We start from the raw sequence: 24,294 nt of genomic DNA, 5'->3' as shown, positions 1-24,294 counted from the left end.
AAAGCATGCACTTATTACACAGAATTTGGGATACATATTGGAATGTCTTTATGAAAAGGTTGTGACTACAGCAAAACAAAAGAGGTGATGGCTGGAAGGTTTAGAATTAATCGTAACCTCTGGCATTACTCTGGTCAACCCTCCAGACCATCATTCTTCAACTGCCAAGCCATTACAGAAGGGGAAAGACCCTATGCAAATCAGGCTTGTTCCCACCCCAAAAGGGGCAGTCCATATCGAACTGCATGGTCACATCCCTCCTGCCTGAGACCACAAGCATCCCCAGACATGTTTTGGCCTTATTGGGCCTTATCAGTGAGGTGTAGTTTGGGTCTCTAGGCCCAGCAGGCACACACTCACATCTGGGCATACCCGTCTCCCTCGGGATGATATGATATGATATGATATGGCATTTGTAACACGCCTATACACAGGTGTTTCAAGGCGCGACGAGGCAGGGAGGGGAGGAACAAGGGGAGACAGACAACAATCCTACTAGGCCAGGTGTCATTCAGATCGTGCAAGTGCAGGGGTGGGGGAGGGGGAAAAGTGCAAGGGGAAGGGGAGGGGGGATGTGCAGTACAAGGTAAGTGGCGTAAAGTAATAAATAAATAGGGCCAGCTGGTGGCAAGTGCAAGGTAAGTGCAGAACAAGTGCTGGGAAAGGGGGGGGGGCTGTAGGGATACAGAGACAGTCCCGCAGTGCAGAGGGGTTCCAGTGCATCAGTGCAAGTGGAGAGTGGCTGGGCCCAGGACCGAGGCCGTTAAGAGTGGTCCAGTTGCAGAATCAGTGCAGTTTCAGTGAAGGATATTAGCTGTTCAGCAGGGGAGAGGGAGAGAGAAAGCAGAAGCAAAGAGGAAGGTTTTGAGGTGCTTCCGGAACCGGAGATGGTTCTCCTCAAGTTTCAGGGAGGCAGGAATGCTGTTCCAGAGGGAGGCCCCTGCCGCGGAGAGAGATCTACCCCCAGCTCGTTGCTTCGAGAAGCGGCTGATCCTGAGGGAGTTGGAGGCGGATGAGCGAAGGGCTCGGGAAGGAAGATATTTGGGTAGAGAGAGTTGAAGGTATTTAGGACCCAGCCCCCAGAAGGCCTTGTGGACAATGCAGAGGGTTTTGAACTTTATCCTCGCAGCCACTGGGAGCCAGTGTAGAGATTTCAGTCCTGGAGAGATACGGTCCCTGGGCTTGAGGCCAAGGACAAGTCTCGCAGTTCTGTTCTGGATGAGTTGCAGAGGGCGGAGAGTGGAGGCCGGCAGATTAAGATAGAGGCTGTTACAGTAATCCAGCTTCGAGAGAACCAGGGCTCGGGAGACAGTGAGCTTCTGGGGGAAGGAGAGGAAGGGAAGAATACCTCTGAGGAGGTGCAGCTGGTAGTGTGACTTCTTAGCGACGTCAGAAATATGAGGAGAGAAGGAGAGTGTGGAGTGGAAGATGACCCCAAGGTTTTTTGCCGTGCAGGTAGGAGCAGGGAGGGGGCCAAGGGAGGCAGGCCAGAGAGCTGCAGGGAAGGAGGGAGTGGGTGTACCGATGAGTAGAATCTCAGTCTTACTGGCATTAAGGCAGAGGTCATTGGCGGCACACCATTCCTGGATAGCAGACAGACAGTCAGAGATGAGGGAAGGAGAGGGGGAGGCTGAGGGTAGCCTGAAAATAAGCTGGGTATCGTCCGCATAGCACTGGAAATTAGGGCAGAGAGCGGCGATGCGGTGGGCAAGGAGTGCCAGGTACTGGTTGAACAGCCAGGGAGAGAGATTAGATCCCTGGGGGACACCACAGCTGGAGAAAAAGATGTCGGAGAGGAAGGACCCCAGTTGGACCTGGGAGGGTCGATTTGAAAGGAAAGAGGTCAGCCACGCCAGAGCCTGACCAGTGATACCCAGGTTTTCACGGAGACGGTTGAGCAGGATGGCATGGTTGACAGTGTCAAAGGCAGAGGAGAGATCGAGCAGAATGAGAACACACGGAGTGTTGGAATCGAGGTTCAAGAGCAGGTCTTCACGGATGTTCAGGAGAGCAGTTTCCGTGCTTCTGGCAGCTCTGAAGCCAGATTGATGGTCATGAAGACTACAGCAAAACAAAAGGCTAGAAGCTCCAGACCATCGTTCATTGCCTTTGAGGCCATTGCAAAAGGGGAAATACTGTATGCAAATGAGGCTTGGTCCCACGCCAAAAGGGGCAGTCCAACCCAAACTGCTTGGTCACATCCCTTCTGCATGAGACCATAAGTGTATCATGCAGAAGGGCATCATCAGTGGCCTCATCAGTAAGGAGGAGCTGGAGTGTCTAGGCCGTCGCAGGCACGGGACCCACGTCGGGGCATACCCGTCCCACTCTGTGTGACTACAGCAAAACAAAAGAGTTGATGGCTCAAAAGGTGGCACTGTCTCAGCCATGCTTTGCCTCTTCCTTGTGGGAGTTGTTTGGTTGAACCGGCTACCTGGCATAAGTGTGCTGCCAAGAACATCCACATATTGGGACAAGACCATTCGATCAATTGGACTTCTGTGAGGATATTATTAACACCACCTCTTCATGCCAGCTTCCAATACAACTGAGTGTGCCTTCCCTCTCTTGACTGGTTATCCAGCATTGGCTCCTTCATATACCTACAATACTTCCCTGCCACAAGGCTGGGAAGCCATGATGTTCATTTTGCCACAGCAGTTTACAGAAAGCAAAATTGAGTCGATTATCCACATCATTTAGGTCGATTTGACTCCTACCAAGCCTCTCCATGAGGCCATCTTCAGATTTTCTATATGTGGTTTGCATTACGGAGACTTCACCTTATCTCAATGCTTTAATGATAGATGTACTAATCTTGTTTATTTTTCAGTTTTTGGTAGCAGGATGGGTATTCCTTTAGAGACAGAACTACCTGATAACCTTTTTACCCTTTGGGCATCCTAATTCAACTTCTTATTGCCCAGTGAACTTCAGGTATGTCTTACTCTGCAGTTATACCTGTCGTCTACAAAGGGGAGTCTATATTTAAAGAGTATAATCTTGAAGGACTCGCACATCAATTTCTTGTATTGACTCCACCCAACCACATTCCCATTACCTCCAAAGACTATAATGTACAGGCACAGAAGGCCTGTACTTGTGTGAAAATGTAGTTGTTTCTGTGAGTGAACATCTGTCCGGACTGTCCTTGTAACCCTTGAGAGTTTGAGAATGAGAGGCTAAAACCTCATCTAGAACTAGAGCACATTCAATGTAAATGCACTAGGTTGAAAAGAGGGGCAAGCAAACCGTCCCTCATAAAGCACAAAGAAAGAATACGACAAAAAAGTAACCCACAATGAGTGAAAATGTCACTAAAATTGTACTTGTTAGTGACAGACTATTGATGGAGGCCTCTTTGATAGTGGGTCAAAATATTTGCCATCATCAGCTTCCTTCACTGGTCACTTTTTAATGGGAGAACCGTAGGTCAGAACAGCAGCAAAAATAACGGCCATGGCGAGATCCCTGCTCACTGAATCGCTGGCAGAAAATGCTATAGCTTCAGGTGGAAGAGCCTCATTTACTGCGAGAATCATGTCAAAGTGGAGGGAGCCATGAAAGGGAAGAAGTCTGTCAACAGAGAGTGACTTGTCAATCAGAACAAGCCTGTCTGCAGCTTCAAACTCCTTAATAGGAAAGGCCCCGTCCACAGGCAAACATTCATCAGTGATCTGGGAAATTGGCTGCTTGGTGAAGACAGTTCTTCTGAAGAAGGGACCCAGAGCCTAATGATGGTTCCTGAACCTACGAAGTCCCTCCAGCGATTAGTGTCTGAGTGCAAGTAAAGAATGCCCTTGTAGTCTTCAAGTCAGGAAGGCCTCCAAGACAAACAGAGATCCCACCTACGTCTCAAGATCTAGCAGAAGAATCTTCTTAGGAGGAGGAGGAAGTATCCAGGTCACTAACACTTCCCACCACTGCAACTGAAATACCTGTGTCCTTGAGGGAAGGTCACAATGTCCTTCTCCTCGAGACTGGATGAAATCTGCAGGAGCGGGAGATCCATCTAGATGATTATGGAGATGAGATAGTGTGACGGGGTGGCCCGCCACCAATAACCACACTGACCCTCAGAGTATTTCCAAGGTTCTTTATTGGACTTGACAACAGATAGGATAGCTGTAGGTACAAGTGGCTGGCAGGTTCTACTGGGTACTAAGGAGAGTTGGTTCTGGGGCAGTCCCTCTCTATCTCCACTTTCCCGGCCTTGACCCCTGCCTCCCTAAACCAACCGTCACACATAGTGGTGTTAGTACTGCAGCCAGGTGACCTCTACTGTCCACTGATATTCCTGGACTAAGTGTGGTTTCCCTAATTCATTGGCTACCTGACTCTGGGTGTTCTAACTGTCCCTCTCCTTGTCCACTTAGTTTTCTGGGGATGTTAGGGATGGTTCCCTTCTTCCACACCATACCACTCTCTCTGCTTCCATGCACGTTGTTACCTGACCTGCGTCTTCATTTGTCTCACGCTGGTCTTTTCCCACCTTGTCACAATACCTACAACCTCTCACTCTGCCTTTCCACCCCACCCTTGGATCATACTTCTCTACTTACTCTGGTTCTTACTATCAATCTTACCTCAAACTACTCCGCTACATCTACATCTGCTGTTATCGTCTCTTCCCTCTTTCCCTCCACTCTACTTCTTTGCTTCTTGCTATTCTTCTTGTTATTCTCTCTGTCTCTCTCTACTCTTACCTCTAGCTACTCCTATTCCTCCACTCCCTGTTCCTTTTCCTACTCTGACTCGAGTACCATTCTTACTTCATTATTATCATTATCCCTTGACTACCCTTCCTTCCTCCTACTACTACTTTCAGTCTACTGATGCTTCTACTCACTAACACTCACTTCTTCTACCAACTACTGATCTACTACTAACACCAAATGATCTCCACCAGTAAGTATAAATCAGAACTGGGAATTGTAATTTAAGCGTGCATACACTTGGTCCACATCTTTGTTCTGTCGCTTGTCCGCAGGGCAAAGTCCATACACGCAGTATAAAGGAATCCATTATTTGAAAATGTACATGTGCTGTAACAGGAAAACTTATCATTTGGAATTTGTCAGTGCAATAATACCTCCTGAAGAACCGCTGACATTAAAAGCGGGGAAACGCGTGTCGAGGGTTGACACAAAACATCAAGCACTATCAGTGGATGTAAACTGAAGATTAATTTCAACACACAAAGCTTAATGAAGAGAACCTGTGAAAACTAACAGTTTCTCCTAAGAGAAAATCAATAACAATAAAATAATTCAATTGATTGCGGCCTATCTTCGTCTGCAGGGTATCCATGTGTATCCATATTTAGACGACTGGCTCTTCTGCAGTCCTTGCCCGATGAAAGCCGCGTGCAATCTTCAGTCTCTCCTTCAGCTCCTGTTCCATCTTGGGCTGTCGGTGAACTGGCAGAAATCTTCCATGACGGTCTCGCAGGACTTGATTTTTCTGGGTTTTCGCTGGAACACGATCGACTGCAGAGTGCACCTGACCGGGGACAGAATGGCAGATCTGTTAGCCACGTGTCAGATGTTTGCACAGTCGAAGAGCATGTCGGCCTGGTGGTTCCAGAGGCTTCTGGGCCTCATGGCCTTGTGCGTGTTGGTTCTTCCTCTTGCTCGTCTCAAGATGAGGCGAACTCAGATGGCTCTTCGGAGTTCTTGGTGTCAGGCTGTGGATCCGGACTCCAAGTTGATAGTGATTCCGGCTTCCATGAGAGTGGACCTGGAGTGGTGGTCATCTCTCAATCTCTCAGCAACCTGTCGGTGGGTGCGGGGTTTCAGGACCCAGACCCTACGGTGACGGTCACGACGGACTCCTCCCTGCTGGGGTGGGGTGCAACGTTGGATCTTCTTCAGGTCCCGGATCTTTGGTCAACCCAGGACAAGCTCCTCCACATAAATCATCTGGAGCTTCTGGCGATCTTCCTAGCGCTCAGGGCGTTCAGACTGGTCATTGCCAACAAGGTGGTCCGTATACGCACAATGTGGTGTTGATGTATTACATCAACAAACAAGGGGGAACCAACTCTCCCCCTCTCGTGGACCTGTCCATTCAGATTTGGGAGTGGGCTGTTCTTCATGGTGTTTGGCTGTTTGCAGGGCACATTCCGGGCCAGCTGAATGTCACAGCGGATGCCCTCAGCCGGCGGACAATGGTCAGCTACGAGTGGGAATTGAAGGCGGAGGTCCTCTCATGGATTTTCCTGCTTTGGGGTATACCGGCAGTGGACCTCTTCGCTAAAGCGGCAAACAAGAAGCTTCCTCAGTATGCCTCCAGAGGGGGGCTGGGAGCCTCCTCTCTGGGGGATGCTCTCAAGATTCCATGGTACAACATGAGGGCTTATGCTTTCCTGCCTCTGCCTCTGGTTCACCAAGCAATTTGCAAATTGAAGAACTCAGCGAACTGTTCACTCCTACTCATAGCCCTGTGGTGGCCGGCCAGGTTTTGGTTCTCAGAACTTCAACACCTGCCAGTGTATCCACCGATCAGGTTACCAGTGACCCCCGATCTTCTTCACCAAGTGGAGCAGCAGCTGTGGCACCCCTCCCCACAATCGCTCAGCTTGGCGGCATGGTGCCTGAGTTCAAGTCTTTACAACATCTTAACTTGTCTGCGGATAACACGCGCATTACCAAGGCAGCCAGGAAAACCTCGACTAGGTCCCAGTACAGAAGCAAATGGCTCAGGTTCTGTCATTGGTGTTTAAGCAGGCAGTTGGACCCGAGGGGGGCTACAGTTGACACAGTACTGATCTTTGTATCCTTCTTAGCAGAGTCGGGTGTCCACGTTCTGTCATGCAGAACTTACCTTTCGGCGGTTTCCACTTACCTTTCTACGGACCAATGCTCTTACTCTCTGTGTAACCCAGTGGTTAAGAGGCATTTTGCAGGCTTGACATGCCTCTATCCTCCAATTCATAGTCCGTACCCATCGTGGGATCTGAATGTGGTCCTGACGGCGTTGTGCCATAAACCTTTCGAACCAATGGCCACGGTGGACCTCAAGTACCTATCCTGGAAAGTGCCCTTTTTGGTCGCCGTTACATCAGCAAGGCGGGTGAGTGAGCTCCAGGCCTTGTCGGTGGAGCATCCTTTCTTAGTCTTTCAAAAGGATAAGGTGGTCCTATGGACAAATCCTGCTTTCCTGCCGAAGTTGGTATCTGAGTTACATCTGAATCAGTCAATCTCCCTGCCAGTCTTTTTTCGGAACCCTGTCTCAGAGGCAGAAAGGGTTCTGCATTGTCTCAATGTCAGAAGGGCTCTTAAGTTCTATCTGGACAGAACTTCTGAGCTCAGGACTTCTTCTCAACTGTTTGTGACCTTTGGTAACCCACAAGGTAAGCAGGCATCTAAGGCGCGACTATTTCTCGGTGGATCGCCGCCTGCATTACAGAGTCTTTCACTGTCCAAGGGCTGGAGCCTCCTAAAGGCATTCATGCACACCTGGTGCGTGGCAAGGCAGCCGCGGTTGCCTTTCAGAAATATGTCCCCTGGGAGACCATTGCTAGGGCAGCTACTTGGGCCTCCCCATCTGCTTTTTGTAAACACTATTGTCTAGACATGAGCTCAAGAGCTGATGCTCAGTTGGGTCAAACCTTGTTCAATAAGGGGTATTTCCATCCACCCATAGTTCCTGTTAGGAGTGCTTGGGAATCTCCCATAAGTATGGTGGAAAGGGGACGGGACGTAGGAGTATAACCAGGTTACTCACCGTAGTGACCACCTTACTCCTAGTCCATAGTCCCCTTTCACCCATACGCCCGCCCGCCGTCCCCTCTAATAAGGTTCCTCTGTTATTGCTAATAGGTCTTAGACCTGGCGATAGAAAAGTACTGATGGGCGATGCGTGGGGCGGAGCTGAGGTCGGCGGCGTTGGGGCCGCGTGCCTTGGCCCCGCGCAAGAAAGAGAGGAAGGATACATTTTTGCAAAATTTTTGGATGCTTTTTACAAAGTGCTCCAATCCCGTCCCACAGGACAGAGAGATGTCCCATAAGTATGGAGGAAAGGGGACTATGGACTAGGAGTAAGGTGGTCACTACGGTGAGTAACCTGGTTTAATTAGTGTTAGGCAGAAACCTGTGCAGTTCCCTTAGGGACCACTGCAAAAGATTTAAGACTACAGGTATTAGCAGTAAACCCACTTGGTAGCAGTCTGTACCACCCAGATTTACCTGGTAGCTGTGGCTGAGCAGTCAGACTTCCCTCAAGAAGAGTTAGGCAGTATGCAAAGTATACTCAATAGGCACTTAGATACAATAATATAAGCTAACACTGACCAGAGCTTTGGTATCAAAGTATATAATTATTTATTTATAAACACACAGTGAAACACGCCAGCACTCTTATTGTAAAATATTCTAAACACAGTTAATATTATGATATATACACCCCTTTTCCCCTTATTAGATAAGTCACAGTAAAACACCACTTATTTTCATACAGAGGTGAGCGCTTAACTAGATTGCACTCCAATAAGTTTGTGAGAAAGGGAGGGAAAAAGACAGAATATGGAAAGGTACACCACTCTAAGATTCAGGAACACTGTTAGCAAGGCAGAAGAGCAAAAGTCACTGGTGAGCCAAAGTCCAAAGGCTGGGCCCACTCTTAGAGAGAGCAGAGCACAAATGCGCCCAAGATCACACAGTTACACTAGGCTTAGAAAGTCTTGCAGAGGGTTCAGAAAAGAGTTTAGAGAGGCTTTAGAAAAGTTTAGCCAGGGTGTCCCAGGCTAACCCAGGTTCGAAAGCCGGGGGCTAAAACTACCCCGTACAGTCGGTTGCGAGGGAAGCCGGGCGGGACACGGTACCTTAAGTGGGAAGGGTCCTCCAGCGGTGGTAGTTGTTCCTGGTAGTGGTTGCAAGTTGCAGCGTCGTCCAGGGGAAGAGGAGATCTCGACGTGGAGGAAAGATGCAGGTCGTTGCACTACCAGGGCAGAAACCAGCCGCAGAGTTTTCCGGTAAAAGGTGGTACCTTTATCTCGCGGTCGTGGTAAAACATGGTATCCCGGTTGCCGGGGTGCTTAGCACGGGCAAGGCGGCCACGAGATATGTCGGGAAAGCGAAAAGACGGTGAAACTGGTTATCCCCACCAGTTAAAGGAAGAAGACCTCTCCGGCGGGAGATCTCCTCTGTCGTTGGGAAAAGTGGTGAGACGGTCCAGCAGGGCTCCACTGGTCGTGGTGTCGTGGCAGGTCAGCTCAGCTTCTCCCTCGTCGGATTCCTAGGTCCTGTGGCGACTTCTGAAGTTCCAGTCCCCAAAGCCCTGCTTTTATGCAGCAAACCCCCATTCACTCAGCCTAGCTGTCACTCAAACATGCTAAGTGGTGAGCCGGCCGGCTCACCACTTGGGCCAATCAGGACGGAGTGTGACTTGAGTTGCCTCGGCAACTCAGTCCAGGGTGCCTAAATTCCCCTCCACCCCGCCTAAGTACCCCAGACTTAGTGGCACCACTTTGGAGGGCTTCTGTGGAGAAGCCCGCCATAAAGTGGAACAAAGGGCTCGACTTGGGTTGGAGTCACAGAAGAGAACACAAACGCCATTTTAGAATCAAGTTTTGGCAAAATGTACCAACCGGAGAATTAATATTAATTAAATAAACCAGCGGTACGTTCGAGGCTACCTTAAGTAATTAAATAAAGATACTAGCCTAAAACAATGGGAAATCCCATAGGAAAATATTCGCGGTTGAATATAAAAAGTAGTATCCACTGCCACCAGCCAAAACTCGATCAGGGGGGATGGAGACGTGCCCCCTCGACTAACAGACCCTGGGGCAATCGAATTGCCCCAGCCAGTACGTCCACAATATGATGGTTTGTACTGGTTCTGTTCAGAATTTAAGACTAGTAAAGTCAATGGTGACTTTACATGCCCTGGGAGACAGTAGTCAGTCCCAGGGTATGGAGTCTATACTGGGGGTCACTATGACACCCCTGTGTTACTGAACGGAGGGTGCTGTGTAACACACATCACAAAAACACATGAAACCCTATGGAGTAAAATACCCCATAGCCCATTAGACACATCTAGATTCAAAGAAACACACTCAAATCATGTCCAAGAGTGAGGGTAAAAGAGTCTCACTCTTGGCAGGAGAAAAAAAAGAACCCCAAAAATCCAGCAAAGCTGCTGGGGGACTCACTAGGTTAGGAAATTCAGCCTAAACAGAGAATTCTCCCTAACAATTACCATATGTAATCTAAACCCATTTTATAAATTTGAATTTTTTCTTTTTGTTTTATTAATTGAGTAAATAATCCATGGGAATGTAAAAATGAAAAGTGCGCGGGCCGAGCTAAGGAGGGTGGGGTTATGGCCACGTGCGGTACCCCACGTAAAAAGAGAAGGACACATTTTTCAATATGATGCTTTTTTACAAAAGTGCTCCGGTCCTGTCCCACAGGACAGAATGTCCCAAAAGAATGGAGGAAAGGGGACTAAGGCTAGGATTAAGGTAGTCACTACGGCCTTGAAATCTGTCAATGCCACTTGTGCACTTGAAAAATGTTCCTTCACATTGTGGGATTGTATTTCCATGGCGGCTGAACACATTCTGGAAGGAGAGGAGAGAGAGGGCTTTCTGAAGAATGTGAAAGATGGAAGAATGCAATGTGTGTGTTTCCAATCTGGTTTGGACTCTGCAGATGGCATTAGCAGAGCCATTCCGGCGAACACGGTCATACACCGATTTGCATGATTAAGAAAGTCAGGGTTTGTACTGAACGTACAGGCCAGACTTCTCAACATGACGTTTGACGTCACCAAGCTGTTTGACAGCAAAGCTGACAAGAGCTTGGAGAAGATAGAGACTTCAAAGGCGGCAGCCAAATCACTTGGTATCGCCATAAAACAGCCACAACCATCACACCCCAGTGCACCAATTTGGAGTGGTAGGTCTTTTTGTTACTTCTCCTCATTTGGAAGAGTGAGAGGACTGGCTGGTCAAAGAGGTCAAAGAAAGTTCCTTCGTGGTGGATGAGGAAGAGGTGCCAAACCCACCCAAGCAACTGCTTCTTTACCCTCAGCCGTTGCTTCAGCTGCCTCAAAACCTCTCTGAGGCCTTGACCCATAAGACCCCAATGGGAGGCAGACTCTCTCAGCATCTGCAAGCATGATGAGGCATTACTTCAGATGCTTGGGAGTTAGAACAGTAACCTAAGGTTAATGCCTCCCCTTTTTAATAAAGCCTTGAGATCATCCACCGGGGAGTCACTCGATCAAAGCTCCAGATCTGCTCCTTTTGCAGGAGACGTTGTCATGATTCCTGCCCCTCATGTCCCCAGCCCTCCAAGATGTCATGCTGGAGCCAGGCCATGATCACCTACATGGACCTCAAGGGCCTCTCCATCCCTCCAAAGACCCACTTGGAGTCAGACTTGGCGCTTGTGGCACCAGACTCACTCACTCCCATAGGATAACATTGGGGATTGGACTTGTAGTGCATTGATGGGGGCAAGATGGATGCCTCCACATATTTCGGTTCCCAGAACTGCATGTGCGGTCTAGTCTTTTGGGTGTGGTTCAGCCCAGAGACACCTCGGATATCCAGAGACTATTTAAGCCACACCCAGGCTGAGAAACATGCTTTGCGTTTTCTGCACCCGCAGCGTGACACTCGCTGTGTTCGGATCGGTCCCCAGTAGGCCTGCATCTTTCTTCTGCGCTCATCTCCTGCAAGAACAAGAACACCGTTAGGAACAGCCTTACCTTGCGGCGCTTCTGCCCATCATCCATCGCTCCTTCTGTTCTGCGGGCATCTTCGGCGGTGTCATTCCCATCCCGGCACGCCGCTTCCTAAGGAAAAGGGAAAAGAACAGAAAAAAGGCATTAGTAAGCATTCTGCAAATCTTCGCTTATTTTTAAATACTGTACGAGCTTCAAACGCGTACCTGAATCCGAGCCGCTCTGGGGCAACTGTGTCTCCGGAACTTCTCATCCATCTGCAAGTGAGAAAAGACACTCCAGGTTAGCATGGAAACATCTAGAGGCGCCGCAGACCGCGCTTACCCACCGCATTTGTTCTTCATAACCGGCATCCACGCTGAAAACGTCACGGCACCTAAAAGACACAGAAAAAGAACTCAGTTCAATGCAAATACGAAAGGGGTGCATCGCGCATCGCGCTCTCACTCACCTTCAACGCTATTCATCTCAGCAGCACGCCGCCATCCCCAGACGCCAGCCATCATCTAAGGAAGGAAAGGAACGAAGTTAGAGTACTGTTCAAAAGACTCATTATACTTACCTGTCGGACTCTTGCCAGTGAAGTAACTAGGCAGCAATGGGCCCGCATCAATCAACGCGCCCCTGCGCCGAAAGCAGGATGGAGAGCACACTATCCAAGAAAACAAGGTGAGCTGTGGATCAAAGGGAAGGGTTGGACCCCGGGGAAGAAGGGGTTCAAGCACACAGAGACAATTGGGAGTTAAACTCTACCAATCCTGTGTTTCAGGCCCAGTCTCCAGTCGAATAGCCTCCAGGGAAGGGTTCGAGGTCGTAAGAGGTCAGAACAGGCTGAGTCACGTCCCTGTGGATACCAGGTGAGCGTTACAGATGTTGAGCCTGCTAGAGAAATGTGTTACAGAACCAGTATCTTTGAGGTAGAGGAACAGAGGGTGGTACTCCCCTTATTTTTTGATTCCCAAGAAGGACGGAGCATTGAGACCCATTTGGACTTGAGGTGCTTAAACAAGTTCCTCAGGAAAGACACCTTCAAAATGGTCACCCTTTCTCAGATCATCCAGGCCCCCCAACCTCTGGATTGGATGGTGTGATTGGACCTTTAGGAAGCTTACTTTCATGTGCCTATCCATCAAAAGCACAGAAAGTACCTGAGGTTCCCATTATCAGTTTCGAGTTCTGCGATTCGGGCTGACCTCAGGCCTGAGGGTTTTCACCCAGTTGATGGCGGTGGTGACAGCGAGTCTCAGGAGAGGACGATTGGCTAATCATGACTCATTCTTCCGAACAGGCCCTGGAACATCTCAGCATAACCTGCCACTCTCTCCACAGACTAGGCTTCTCCCTCAATTTATGGAAGTCCTATATGATACCATCTCAAAGGCTCCAGTTCATTGGAGCAGTCCTGGATGCGTCCTCTGGAAAAGCCTTGCCACCCGGGATGAGGGCTCAACACATTCTGCAGATGGTCACCAAATTCCAGAGCGCTCAGCGTCTTCCGGTCTTCGACTTTTTGAGGTTGGTTGACCTCAAGGCATTCTGCATTATTCTGGTGCCAGAGGCTCGCCTGATGATGAGATCCCTCCATTGGGCACTCAGAACCCAATGGTCTCATTTCTCAGGCAAGATGTCAGATCTACTTCAGGTTCCGAGCAGGGGACGTACAGCATCTCCTGTGGTGGCCCTGAAAGGGTAACATTCTGAAGGGGGAACCTTTTTGGCAGCCATGCCGGAGAATACAGTAGTTACGGACACCTCCCTCACGGGTTGGGGAGCACATGCCAATGATCTGACTGACAGCAGTCATTGGTCTACATCTGAGTCCAAACTACACAACCTTTTGGAGCTGAAGTAAATCAGACTAGCGCTGAAGGCATTCCTGCCCTTTGTATGGGGAAAGAATGTCCTCATAATGACGGACAACACAGTGACCATGCACTACCTCAACAAAAGCGGATGTGTAGAGTCATTACCACTGTGCAGTGGCAATGCAGCTCTGGTTCTGTGCAATTCGAGAAGGAATCGCTCTATCAGCAGTTTAGCTAGCCGGAGAGGAGAATGCGGCAGCAGATGCTCTGAGCAGGCGGAGCACAGTCTCACATGAGAGGGAACTAGCTCAGGAAATCCTTCAAGAGTTCTTCACCCTTTGCGGAACCCCTCAGGTAGATCTGTTTATGACCAGTGTCAACCGGAAGTGCAAACTGTTCTTCTCCAGGTAATTTCCCCTAAAAGGAGCTTTAGGAGACCTGTTCATACTGGACTGGGTGTAACCACTCCTATACGTGTTTCCTCTGGTCCTCAACATTCCCCATGTGATCATGGGGTTGAGAATGTTTTGGAAATCCGTGATCTTAATTGCTCTGGATTGGGCCAAGAGGACGTGGTACCAGGACCTTCTGGACATGTCCATCTGCCCTCCAATACGTCTTCCACAAAGAGAGGACCTTCTACAGCGGGATGAAGGTCGGGTTCTACATCCAGAGATCAACACACTCAACCTTCATGCATGGTTTCTGAGAGGGTGACATATAAGGGTCTCACAAAAGACGTAATGTAGATTTTGCTTTAGGCAGGATCGCTGCCGTTGGAACAAGTTCTGCTGCTGGTGCAGGGGAAAGAATGTGGATCCCTTTCAGTATTATACACCTATGGTGTTGTCTTTTCGAAGGGATTGTGTCCTCCGACGTATTCCTTATCTTTGATAATACGTTTCCAGCTTGCTGGCCTCGGAAATTTTTTCTGTAGAGGGCGCTGCGCGTCGACGTCCGCCGAATCGATGTCCCTCGACGGCCACCGTATCGGCGCTGACGTCACCATGCCCATAAATTGCCATGCGCTGCGTCCGTTGCTCAGTTCCGTTTTTCCGTGCTTCGTGGGGCCTCGGAACGTCGTTGCTCAGTTCAGTCAGGATAACTCTATATCTACTCCAATAATACCTACTCGTTCTCGATGTCATCTTCATCGGAACCGCCGACACTGCAATCTGGCTTCAAGAAATGTCGAGACTGCGGTAAAAAAAAGTCGATAACGGATCCACACAGGATCCTCTTGTGGTGCTTGGGATCCGAGCACCATTGTTCGAAGTGTGAGGACTGCATGTCCATGACGGCGAAAGCCTTGAAGGAGCGCAAGGGGAAGCTCGAGAGAGGAAAGTCAAAAACCTCCTCGAAGGTTTCTTCGGCTGAGTCGAGGCATTCGTCTCCTCGCCGTCGAAAACCTTCCCATTCTAGAGCTCGAAGTAGCTCCCACCATTCGTCGAGATCAAGACACTCAAAAAAGAGACGTCGAAGATCCCCTTCCTCGTCGTCTTCTGTGTCCCCAGAAAGGGTCTCCTGTCCCACAAAACACAGCCCTCAAGCTGAGTGGGAGGAATTCAGAAAGAAAATGTTAAGCGTCTTCGAGAACGCAGCCTTGACCCCCTCGAAGACAGCTGAGGGTGATACCCCCGGTGAAAAACCCAAAAAATCAAAACGCTGCGAGTCGCAGCACCCGGCGAAACATTCCACCCGAGAGCGCCACGAGCCATCGGTAAGAAGGCACCATCTTCGACGCAGTCGTCGAGGATTCCTTCGACGCATGGATCAGCGCCATCGACGCCGTTGTCGAAGGGTTCCTCAACGCCATCGTCGACGCCGACATCGACACCGATGAAAGAGAAGACCAAGGCTACCCCACAGCCAACGGTGATTCCAAGGGCCTCCGGCACGACGCCGAGACCGGCGTCGATGTCCTCGAGTAGGATCCCGATCCTCTCGAGTTCTTCGAGACCCCTTCCAGTTTTTTCGACGTTTTCTCGCCCAATAATGACGAGTTTGGCTCCTTCTGCCTTAGAGATGGGTTTTACACAATTTCAGAGGTCAGAGTACCCTGGACTATCTTCAATTTATGAAGAGGGGGAAGATTCTGACCAGGAAACATTTGGGTTACAGAGTACCACACTGCCTATTTTAGAGGATTTCACCTCTGAGGAAAGAAGGCTGAAGGACCTACAAGAGTCACTACATGAGGCAAGTGGGCTGGACACTTCCCCAGAAGTGGAATTTGTTAAGCCAGACCCAGGGGAACATGCCGAAACACCCTATAGAACCCTTATGGCAAGAATTATTGAATTTATGGGTTGGTCTGCGCCTTCCCCTGTTTTTCAACAGGATGATTTAACAGACATTTTAGACAAAGGTCCACAGGAGGACCATGTGGTCCCCTTCCAAGCAGCCTTGCAAAGGAAAATTACATCTAATTGGGAAACTCCTGAAGTTATCCCTGCGCTCAATAAAAGATTGTCAGCAGAGAGCCTGGTGGTCAAAGCGACATCTTCATCTAGCAGTAGGACCGCTTACCCTACTGTCCCACAGGATAGAGATGACAAGAGGTACGATTCTATGGCAAAGAAAGTCTTCTCTGCTTTTAGTATGGCGTTAGAGTCCATCAACGCCACCTGTATGCTCGCCAGGTTCAGTCACACACTATGGGAGTGTGCTTCATCACCGGCTGACTGCATACCCAAAGGAGAGGAAAAGGAAGTCTTCCTTAACATTATTAAAGATGGCAAAGATGCCATGTGCGAATCACTTCAAACTGGCATCGATTCCGCTGACAGTATCAGCAGGGCCATGGCGGCAAGTACAACAATACGCAGGCATGCGTGGTTGCGAAAGTCTGGCTTTGCTCCAGATGTACAGGCCAGACTTTTAATTTATGCCCTTTGACGGCTCTTCACTATTCGGAAAAAAGGCTGATGACAGTCTGGAAAAGTTACAGACTTCTAAAGCAGCAGCAAAATCTTTAGGAGCTGCTATCCACCAAACTCCTTTTCGCCCCTCAGGAACCTCTGGGAGAGGAAAGTCCTTTCGCTATTATTCCGCATTCGGGAAAGTCAGAGGACAGCTGGCTCAAAGAGGCCAAAGGAGATCCACCCGAGGTGGACGGGTCAAAAGTACTAAGGCCGCAGCAGCAGCAGGTGCCTCTTTACCCTCGGCATCTGCATCAGCCTCCCCCAAACCACTCTGAGGCCTTTCCACACAATACACCTGTAGGGGGCAGGTTAACTCACCATCTGACGGAATAGCAGGCTATAACGTCAGATGCTTGGGCATTGGAGACAGTTTCCCAGGGTTACTGCCTACCCTTTCTACACATCCCTCAGAGTCATCCCCCGGGAACAGCTCTCTAAAAGTTCCAGATTCGCTGCTCTTGCAGGAAATTATAGACCTGCTAGAGAAAGGTGCCATAGAACCGGTAGCTGTAGCGGACAGGAACAAGGGCTGGTACTCCCCCTACTTTCTCATACCAAAGAAGGACGGAGTACTGAGACCCATCCTGGACTTACGAGAATTGAACAAGTTCCTCAGGAAGGACAAGTTCAAGATGGTAACTCTCTCTCAGATCCTTCAGGCCCTCCAGCTCCAGGATTGGCTGGTATCTCTGGACGTTCAGGATGCTTATTTGCATGTGCCAATCTATCTAAAACACAGGAAATACCTGAGGTTCGCAATTGGCGACTCTCATTATCAATTTCGAGTTCTGCCATTTGGGCTGACCTCCGCCCCGAGGGTCTTCACCAAGCTAATGTCGGTAGTGGCTGCCAGTCTAAGAAGGGAAGGTATCCACGTCTACCCCTACCTGGACAATTGGCTAATCAGGGCTGTATCTTCGGAACAAGCTCAGATCCAGCTAGATTATGTCTGCCATTTCCTTCACAAACTGGGCTTCTCCCTCAATTTAAAGAAGTCACAGATGATACCATCATAGAGACTCCAGTTCATTGGAGCGGTCCTGGACACTTCCCTGGGAAAAGCCTCGCCACCAGAGGTGAGGGCTCAAGATATTCTACAGATGGTCATTAAGTTTCAAAATGCCCAACGTCTCCCAGCCTTCGACTTTTTGAGGTTGCTAGGCCTCATGGCATCCTGCATCTTCCTTGTGCCAGAGGCTCGCCTGAGAATGAGAACTCTTCAGTGGGCACTGAGAAGTCAGTGGTCGCAATTCTCAGGGAGAATGACAGATCTCCTCCGGATTCTGGACAAGGTAGCCCGCAACCTTCAATGGTGGGCCTATCCAGAAAACATCTTGAAAGGAGAACTGTTTTGGTAACCATGGCCGGAGATAACAGTAGTCACAGGCGCCTCACTCACGGGGTGGGGAGCCCATGCCAACGACTTGACCATCAGCGGTCGTTGGTCTCCATCGGAGTCCAGACTAGGCATCAACCTATTGGAGCTGAGAGCGATCAGACTAGCGCTGAAAGCTTTCCTGCCATCAGTACAGGGGAGAAATGTCCTGATAATGACACACAACACGGTGGCCATGCACTACCTCAACAAAAGAGGAGGCGTAGAATCACTGCAACTGTGCAGAGAGGCGATGCAGCTCTGGTTTTGGGCAATTCGGGAAGGAATCTTTCTATCGGCAGTCCACCTAGCCGGAGAGAAGAACTTGACAGCGGACGCTCTGAGCAGGCAGAGCAAAGTCTCCCACGAGTGGGAGCTAGCTCAGGAAGTCCTTCAAGAGATCTTTGCCCTTTGGGGAACCACTAAGGTGGATCTGTTCGCCGCAAGCACCAACAGGAAGTGCGATCTGTTCTGTTCAAGGGAATTTCCCCCGAGAGGAGCTCTGGGAGACGCGTTCATAGTGGACTGGGAGTTTCCACTCCTTTACGCGTTTCCACCAGTCTCTGTTATTCCTCAAATGATCAGGAGGTTGAGAAGATTCCGGAAAACCATGATCCTAATTGCCCTGGATTGGGCCAGGAGAACGTGGTACCCGGACCTTCTAGATATGTCCATCTGCCCTCCAATCCGTCTTCCACTCAAAGAGAATCTTCTCTCGCAGAAGGGAGGTCAGGTTCTCCATCCAGACACCAGAACCCTCAACCTTCACGCTTTGCTTCTGAAAGGATGAGGTACAAGGATTGGGATCTCCCTGATGACATCATGGAGGTGTTGCTTTCGGCCAGAAGGCCAGCAACAAAGTCTTTATACCGCTGCCGTTGGAACAAATTTTGCAGCTGGTGTAGGGAAGAGAATATCAACCCTTTTTCATGTGGTACACCAGCGGTGTTATCGTTTCTACTCTAGTTGGCAAACTCAGGCCTTCAAGTTGGCACTGTAAAAGGCTATCTCGCAGAGCTTTCTATCTTCAAGCGCACAGCGGAGGAACCATCGTATTTCAAACTTCCTCTAGTGGTACAATTTCTCAAGGGATTAACTAATGTTTATCCCCCAAAACCATTCCAGGTTCCCTTATGGGACTTAAATTTAGTCTTAGGGCCTCATTACACGGAAGGCGGTGAACCATGGCGCTATTAGCCGGTAAAATACCGGCACCGCCTTGGTGGAAAGGGGAATTACCGCCCCATTCCAAGGTTGGCGGGCGGTAATTCCCCCTTCCACCATTGCCCTTCCCCATTCCCATTTTTGTCTCATAGGGCTCTATGGGAATGGGGAAGACGCTAATTACGGTACCGCAAATTGCGGTACCGTAATTAGCTCCACTGGTCCCTTTGCGGGTTGGTTTTTAACGCCTGCAAAAAGCAGGCGTTAAATTCCCCAACTCGCAAAGGGACCTCGTAGTAAGGCGGTAAGGATCTACTGGTACCGGTAAAATACCGGTACCGGTAAACCCTTACCGCCTACCGTGTAATGAGGCCCTTAAACTTCCTAATGGGCACTCCATTCGAACCACTTCACTCTTGTTTGCTGAGATTTCTCACAAACTGTCCTATTGGTAGCGCTAACATCTGCTAGGAGGGTGAGCGAGCTACAAGCTCTGTCCTGTAAACCCCCACATACAAATTTCCACAAGGACATAGTTGTCCTACAAGTGAAGCCTAATTTCCTCCCAAAGGTGGTTTCTGAATTTCATATTACTCAGAAAATTACCTTACCTTTGTTCTACCCTCCTCCCCATCCGGGGAAATAGGAGGAAAGGCTACATAGGCTGGACCCAAGGCAAGCTCTCAGCTTTTATATCAGCAGAACAGCAGAATGGCTAGGATCAGGCAAGCAGACCAACTGTTTGTAGGATACTCAGGTCACAAGTTGGGACTACCCATAACAAAACAAACCATCTCCAGGTGGATTATTTTGGCCTTTCTGGAATGTTACAAACTGGCAGGGAAAGAGCCGCCCCAAAAGCTCAGGGCTCATTCAACCAGGGCTATTGCAGCCTCTTTGGCTCTCCAAAGAGGGGTACCGGTCCGAGACATATGTTCGGCTGCCACATGGTCGTCCGCACATACATTCACAAAATTTTACAATCTGGATTCCTCCACTACTCAAGAGACCAGATTTGGCAAGGCCGTATTACATTCGGTCCATCCCTAAAGGGATACATAACATTCTCACTCCCACCTCCAATTACATGCCACTGCTATGGGAGTCTATCAAAGATAAGGAATACGTCGGAGGAAACAATCCCTTCGAAGAACAAGTTATTTCTTACCTTGTAACGTTCTTTCGACGGGATGTTCCTCCGACGTATTCCTTATCGCCCCTCCCATCCATCCCCGCAGTGATGCAGTGATACTTCCCTTGTGGTTGCAGCTTACGCTCCTTCAAGGTCAATAACCAATTCAGGCATGACTTTTCTTATGCTACAAAACGGAACTGAGCAACGGACGCAGCGCGTGGCTATTTATCGGCATGGTGACGTCGGCGCCGATACGGTGGCCATCGAGGGACATCGACTCGGCGGACGTCGACGCGCAGCGCCCTCTACAGAAAAAAATTCCGAGGCCAGCAAGCTGGAAACGTATTACCAAAGATAAGGAATACGTCGGAGGAACATCCCATCGAAAGAACGTTACAAGGTAAGAAGTAACTTGTCCTTCTATTGCATCGGACTGGATGTGCTCCCTGGATCTGAATGACGCATACCTAGACGTTCCGATTTAGCAGCCTCATTGTTCTTTTATATGGTTCAGAATCATGGGCCACCATTTCTAATGAAAGGTGCTTCCCTTCGGCCTCAACTCGGCCCCCAGGGTCTTTACCAGACTGATGAATACAGTGGCGGCCCTCCTCATGGCCCAGGGCCACCACATCTACTCGTATGTCAACGACTGGACTGTTAAGGCTTCATCGTCAGAAGCTATGCACCACACTTCCCACGCTCTTATGAATACACTGCACGATCTGGACTTTTCGCTCAATCTCAAGAAGTCGCAGCTGCAGCCTACGCAGAGACTGACTTTCTTGGGGCTCATCTGGGACACGTGCTCCGAGAGAGTTTTTCCTTCAGAGGACAAGATCACGGCCATTAGGATGGCCACTGCGCACTTCCTCAGCAGAGAGGTGATATCGGCCTGGTGGTACTAACACCTACTGGGTTTCTCATGGCAGCGGTCCTATTGGCCGTCTCCCACATGAGATTCAGGATGAGGAGGATACAGCTGCACTTCGCAGCATCACGGAACCAGGAGCGGGGCTCTCAGGTGGAGATGATCAACGTTCCTCCTTCTCTTCACCCGGACCTCATATGATGGTCCAGTCACTGCAACCTACGGACGGGCAAGCCTTTCCGGCAACCTACCCACAGGTAACCATCACTACGGACTCCTCTCTCGAGGGATGGGGGGTCGGCCACCCTGGACAACCACTGTGTCCAAGGCATCTGAACCTGGCAGGAGTACCACATCAATTGGCTGGAACTGAAGGCCATCTGGCTAGCGCTCAGAGCCTTTCTTCCAGTTATCGGGGGCAAGGTCCTCCTCATCTAGACAGACAACTCGACCAGCATGTTCTATTTCAACAAGCATGGAGCTACCTGATCCCCTCCACTGTGCAGACTGGCAGTCAGCATGTGGGAACTGGAGAACATCTACCTCATGGCCATCCACCTTCTGAGGGAGTCCAGCCTGGAGGCGCACATGCTCAGCAGACTGGGAGCAGATAATTACGGGTGGTCCTTGCCTCCTCGGACAACAAGAAATGCCAACAGTTTGCGTCCTGGCAGGGTCAGGGTCCCGGCTCCCTGGGCGACGCATTTCAGATTCATTGGAATGGCATGACAGCATACGCCTTCCCGCCCACACTGTTGATCCACAGAGTGATTTGCAAGATCAAGGGGTCTTGCCACCTCATCGTCATTCTGATAGCTCCATGGTGGAAAGCCAGGCCATGGTTCTCGGAGCTGCTCAGCTTCTCAGAGAGACCATCCATTCACCTTCCGACGGGCCCAGCACATCACCTGGTGCTGCAGGGGGGCAGGGCCATCCACCCTGCGCCACAGAAACTAGCCCTCAGAGTGTGGTTCCTGAGCAGGTCACACTAGGGCTCCTCAGCCTTTCCAAGGCTAATCTAGAGATCATACAGGGCGCAAGGAGCAAGGCTACCAGGGCCCAGTATAAAAGCAAGTGGACCAGGTTCTGTCACTGAGCAGACTCCAACCCCCTTGCATATACGTTGGACAAGGTGCTCTCCTTCTCGGCTCACCTCGCCCACTCGGGCGTGCAGGTAGACACTTGCCGCACTTATTTGGCAGCCATTGGGGTCTACTGAAACTCAGAGGAAGAGGTGTTCTCCTCTTCCAACCCGATAGTCAAGAAGCATTTGATGGTACTCGCCAGACTCTACCCACCCATCAAGAGGCGACATCCTGTATGGAACCTCAACATAGTCTTGGGTGACCTGGCGCACAAGCCATTTGAGCCGATGGCGTCTACGGACATCAGACTGGTCACCATTAAAACGGCCCTGCTAGTCGGCCTCACCTCGGCTCGCAGAATCAGCAAAATCCAGGCGCTAGTCGCCTCAGAGCCCTATACCACTTACACGGATAAAGTAGTCCTGCGGACACACGGAGCATTTCTACCTAAGGTGCCTTCCGCTTTGCACTCAAAACGAAGAGATAGTTCTGCCTACGTTGTTTGCTGAACCCAAAGACGAGGCTCAGAGAGTTCTGCACTTCCTGTGCTGCTAGAGTCTGCGTTCCCTTAATCCCAGCATCTGCTTCCCCTTCACGCTGTATTACTCCCTTTAGACTTGTTGGCCTTCTTTGCCATGCTCGTGGGCTGGCAGCTGTGCTCTGCAAGTGCCAATGTATGGTGCTTTATGGGCTGGCAGCTGTGCTCTGCCTGTGTCAGTATATTTGTCTCAGGAGGATAGTTCAGGGGAAATGTGCTCGCCTTGGAAACAAGACAACACGTAGCACCACAGGTACGATCCCCGGGTCCGTGCTTAGAAACCTGTGGGTATTAAGCGCGTTATAAATAACCTATCATCTCATATCATATCATATCATGGTGCTTTCTCGTTGGGGTTCACGCAAAGTCCTAATCCTGATCCTTTTCTCTGGGGCCAGTACTCCCCTCCGCCCCCCCAGCTCCTTCCTGCAGTTATGGGTGCTGTTGAGACTGTCTTTGTGTGGGGGAGGGTGAGCCTAAAGGTTCCACGTTCTCTCCCTCCATCTCTGGGCTGCCTGATTCCTTCTGTCCCGATCTGCGGGATCCGCCCTGTGGCGCTTAGATGTGCCGCTGCTACTTTGTGAAATTGCTGGGTGCAGGGACCCACTCAGCGTGGAGTGCCACATATGTTCAAGGGGGTGGCCAGGCTCCCTGGATCCCCCCCCCGGGGCCACACAGCCGCCCGTTATATACTGTATGAATGGTGTACCCAGCTGGCTAACCCCAGCACGCAGCTCTCACCTCTCTCTGTCAGCTTGCAGAGCTGCGCGCTGGAGAGTATACTCCTGAGCTCTCCTTCCGTTCTGGTGCCGTGTGGTGCTCCCCGCGGGCTGCAGCTCCTCTCTGCCGACTGGCGATCTTCCGGTGCTTCAGCTCAGATGGGGGGTGCGCAATCAACTCCCCCAACCCGCGGCACCTCCGGGTCGGCACCGCATATGGTGTAGCAGCTTCAGCATACCCGCAGACTCCTCTGTGCTCCCCTGCCTTCATGCCGGGCACACGGCACTGCCCCGGCTACCGGTCCCGTAGCTACTGGCTTGCTGGTCGTTCCTCCCCTTCCTCTTGTCAATCTCTGGCTCTAGCAGAAATGTTGTCAGGCCTAGTACGGTAGTCACATGTCTGTTCCCATTTCCTTTCCATTCACCCCCTCCCTGATTTGTGTCTTAGCTCTTGCACTATCTGAAATGTCGCCAGGCCGAGTACGATAGTTAATTTCACATTCTTATTGTTCATGGCCTGTAGGAATGTCACTGTATTTTTCCCTTGAAGCGCTTTGAAACACATTGTGTATAGGCGCTATATAAATAAACTATCATATCATATCATATCTCTCCAGGGGTTCCTCCTGCTATAGCGATGTCTCAAATGCATCAGCTTCTTCTTTGAGAGCTTTGCAGGCTAAGTTACATGCTTTTCTTTGTCCTCCTTTTATGGGCCTGGCCGGGAGCTCCAGAGAGTGCATGTTCACTCTCCACCAGCCATCTTGGGTCCGCATTATACGTTTTTTGTGTCTTAAATTGGTAGCCAGAAAAAAAGAGAGTGCTTTTGCCCTATGGCCTTCTTTTTACAGGACTGGCCACAGCTGCTTAATGAAGAACTACTCATGACAACATCGTCTGCCAGCTACCTTCTTGTTCGCCCTTTATATAATTATCTCACCACTGATAAAATAACATGTGACGTCGATGCTTTGTAGT

The 24,294-nt window shown here is 50.0% G+C and overlaps 1 protein-coding gene across 18 annotated transcripts in view; it reads left to right on the top strand.

Annotated features, from left to right (window-relative positions):
• Window positions 1-24,294, top strand: part of CACNA1A (calcium voltage-gated channel subunit alpha1 A) — a 2,932,691-nt gene that overhangs the window by 1,133,434 nt on the left and 1,774,963 nt on the right. The window lies entirely within an intron of this gene.

Source organism: Ambystoma mexicanum, chromosome 3q, assembly GCF_040938575.1.
Source record: "Ambystoma mexicanum isolate Mex_15411 chromosome 3q, UKY_AmexF1_1, whole genome shotgun sequence".
Taxonomy (NCBI): Eukaryota; Metazoa; Chordata; class Amphibia; order Caudata; family Ambystomatidae; genus Ambystoma; species Ambystoma mexicanum.
This window is presented reverse-complemented; position numbering and strand designations above follow the sequence as displayed.